The sequence below is a fragment of the Nanorana parkeri genome, unplaced genomic scaffold (genome assembly GCF_000935625.1).
Source record: "Nanorana parkeri isolate BGI_ZX_2015 unplaced genomic scaffold, ASM93562v1 scaffold234, whole genome shotgun sequence".
NCBI classification, from domain to species: Eukaryota; Metazoa; Chordata; class Amphibia; order Anura; family Dicroglossidae; genus Nanorana; species Nanorana parkeri.
Window position 1 is genome coordinate 310,337 of NW_017306502.1, and position 2,994 is coordinate 313,330.

At 33.3% G+C, this 2,994-nt stretch overlaps 1 protein-coding gene across 1 annotated transcript in view; it reads left to right on the forward strand.

Moving 5' to 3' along the window:
- CASK (calcium/calmodulin dependent serine protein kinase) overlaps positions 1-404 on the forward strand; it is a 240,822-nt gene extending 240,418 nt beyond the window's left edge. Inside the window, exon 28 of the mRNA XM_018556336.1 lies at positions 185-404. The gene's annotated coding sequence lies outside the window, so the exon portion shown is untranslated. The remainder of the gene's footprint in view (positions 1-184) is intronic.
- The last annotated feature ends 2,590 nt before the right edge of the window (positions 405-2,994 follow it).

A 2,994-nucleotide genomic window follows, 5' to 3' on the forward strand; every position in this document is an offset into this window, starting at 1 on the left:
GTCATTCATTTATTGTGACTAGGAAATACATTTTATTCTGGTGGCACAGTGGATGATTGTACAGGTAGTTTGTCTAGTGGATTCATATTATATTTGGTCTCAAGGATGTTGCTAATGGGTTCATTTTTACCCTGCATCTCTTCTCCTTTTATTGGCACAATATCCAAAAAAATTGAAGCACAAGGTCTACAACAAGTAATCATAATGGTTATTCACCAGTTATTTAAAATATATATACATATATATATATTTTTATGCAGAAGGCACCAGGCGAAATAGAGTAATATAGGCATTGTTGGGTGGAGATATTCAATCTGCTTCCTACCCAATTCTACGCAGCTAAAATCTTGTTTCTTATATCTTGTTACATTTGCATTTGTTTATATTTTTAATTTCTTAAAAAATAAACAGTTCAAGCAGCCCAAGTAATAAAAATGTTCCTGTTAAAAGAAAAAAAAAAATTGGATAGGAGCCCTGTATTTACCCATTTTGGAGGTAGCGTAGGAGAGTGATGGGCTGTTCTGAAAATTAGTGCCAGTAAACCAAAAATGCAATGTCTTCATCCAACATGCTTTGTTATCTCAGACAATGTTCTTCTATTATTTTTTATTATTTACATATACTGTCTTGTAAATTTTCAAGATCATTGTAAACTTCCATACAAAATAATTGCTCAAGGATGGTTGGGTAGGTTAAAAGTAGTGAATACAAATAGTGAAAAAAAATCACCATGAAAGTATAAATAAAATCCGATTTATTTTGTTCTGTGCTATTTTATTTCTCTGAGTCCTTCTTTAAATCTCTGTCACGCAATTTGTTAATATATGTGATGTGGCTTATATGTCAATAGATATCATGACTCAAGACTGCCTCATGTACAACTCAAAATATGTTTCAGTAATGAAGCATTTCATGACTGAATAGTTTGAGTATACCTTATAAAAAATCTGACTAGAATTACATTAAAAATGTATTTCAAATTACCTCTTGAAACATTACATGAAACAGATGACTCAATTCTGATGGCAGTTCATTTGAACTCTCTTGTTGTTCACAATGAACTTGTTTTGGATTATCGTTAGTATTTTTTTGCGTATCGATTAGTCTCTAAAATCACAACCTCTCATCCTTTTTAAAATAATTGGAGGGAGAAATTACTGGTGCTAGTGAAACCTCCTTTACACAATGTTGCTAAGTAAGTTTCTTATGTAAAGGATAATGTCATTTTTATTTTTTTTAGGTTTCCTAATCTATCTAGTTAACATTTAAAATATCTTGCCAAGAAGATGTTTGTTTCCAGTGTCTTTTACCATCATGTTACTTGAGCATTCAGATGTTGTAAATTATTTAAAATGTTCAATTAAACATTCAATGTATTTTCTTTTCAGAATTGCTCTCACTTAACGTACATTCTGCTGAATGTTGGAAGTAATTTGTCATTGCACTAATCTGCTCCAAGTAAGGGCTACATCTAAGATTACTAAATAAATTTAAGGGTATAATTAAGTGAAATTGAGCCATTTCAATTTATGAAGTGTAGTGCTAACAAGGGAAACTATAGTGTATTTCACTGAGTATACATTTCAAGTTTTTATTTCAACATTTACCTGGAAGCAATTTTGGGTGTGACTTTTAGTTCTGCTTACTGGCTTGTCTGCATTTTCTTTAGAAATTATAATTTCCCGTTATATGTACTGTCTATACGCCACACAAGTACAATTAGTTACTTGGTAAAGGACTGCTGAGATTACCAGATAAGATATTGTAATGTCTTCAGTCAGTGAGAGCAGGCTCTAAAGGTGCCCATACACCTTGCCATTATCGTTTGCAAATCGAACGAGATCGGGTTTTCCTTAACTAATTGGGCAGTTGATGGTAAGTGAATGATCACAATGACTGTACAACTGGCTGAATTTCCTCAATCAGTCAGGCTGGAAAACTTTTCTAATCGTACGAAAATCAATGGATTAGTGGCGTTTTCATAAGGAAAAAATATCACAACATGAACACTGCACATGTGCAAAGGAAAATCCGTTCTGTCGATCAACAAAATTCGGTGAGTTAGTATTGCTAACGAACGATAATCAAAATCAACATTGGTCTGTGCATGATGGGGCAGTCGTGCGGAAATCAAACTGGGGTTCGATGACGGGACACAAGAAATCGAACGACAATTGTAAGGTGTATGGCCAGCTTTAGGCTTGTATTAAGAACACAAGGAACAGGAAAGCACTGTCAGTGTGTCACAGTACTAAGGAGCATGCACAGCCTGTATGTGTGTCTAGCAAATATTGCCATTCATTTGTACTGTAATTCCAAACGGTCAATAAACAATATTGTTTTAAACTTTAACAGTAAGCCAATCATATTAATATAAATTTTAAAAAAAATCTATAGATTCCCTTTAGTTGCTTTTACAATTGCTATGGTCTGCTGGAGGAAACGTTTTTTTTTTCGTGTGCTGGATTAGTGCATTGATGAATGCCAACCACTGTATTTGTGAAAAAGTATGTAAATTTGAATAGCATTTTGCTGTGATAAAAATCATAATCCGATATGAAAGATTCAACTGTACAATAGCTCATAAATCAGAAGAACACGGATAATGTCACTTTGTAAGAATGGTTAATCAGAATTAAAGCCAGGTGAAAGATCTTTGCAATATGTTATCCCTGTGTTTATTTTTCTGCATGTCATTGTCTTGTTGCAGTACAGATTATCTGTAAATGGTCGATCAGCGTTGTGATTCATTAGAGATCATCCACATATTTTCATTTGGACACTGTAACAATTAAACTTGTACAACAACAGTACCCCATTTCTTTATCCTCATTAGTTGCTATGGCCAGTAGTTTCCTCTTTCAATCAAATCTGCGCTCCTACCCTTGCCTACAAAAAATAAATAAAAACAGCCGCAAGTGCAATAGTGAACTAATCTCTTACAATATATGAACAACAACAAAACTGCATTTAATATACATATAATAAACTCCC